Genomic DNA, 582 nt, shown 5'->3' on the forward strand with positions numbered 1-582 from the left:
TATATATATATATATATATATATATATATGCATACATATATATGTATGATGTATATAATTATGTATTACAGAAAAAAACTATATAAATGGTTATATGTATATTTGTGTGTGCATGCATGTATATATGGATAGATGTATGTATGTATGTATGCAGGCATATATAACACCTTGTGTGTGTATTCAGATGTGCGTATATATATATGAACGCGCTTATATTTGCATACACATATACACACATAATACGTACATGCACACATATATACGTATTCATGAACATCAACTTAAATTGGCAAAAATGTGTATTTTGACGCTCTAACCCTCTTCGTCTACAATTCTATCGGTTTCTTTCGGTTAATGCACAGACGCACCAATTGTGCTTGCTTGGATACAAAGATGGCACTAATAAATGCAGGTCAGTAGTCCAACGATGTGTAAATAGTTTGCACAATAGCTAAGATGGTCCAGCCCAAAAGCAAAGGCAAGCCAAAAAGAAAAGTACAAGAAAGATCGGCAACAACATAAAAACAGAAAAATAATATATATATATATAAATACACACACACATATATATATATATATATA

The sequence above is a fragment of the Octopus bimaculoides genome, chromosome 23 (genome assembly GCF_001194135.2).
Source record: "Octopus bimaculoides isolate UCB-OBI-ISO-001 chromosome 23, ASM119413v2, whole genome shotgun sequence".
Classification (NCBI taxonomy): Eukaryota; Metazoa; Mollusca; class Cephalopoda; order Octopoda; family Octopodidae; genus Octopus; species Octopus bimaculoides.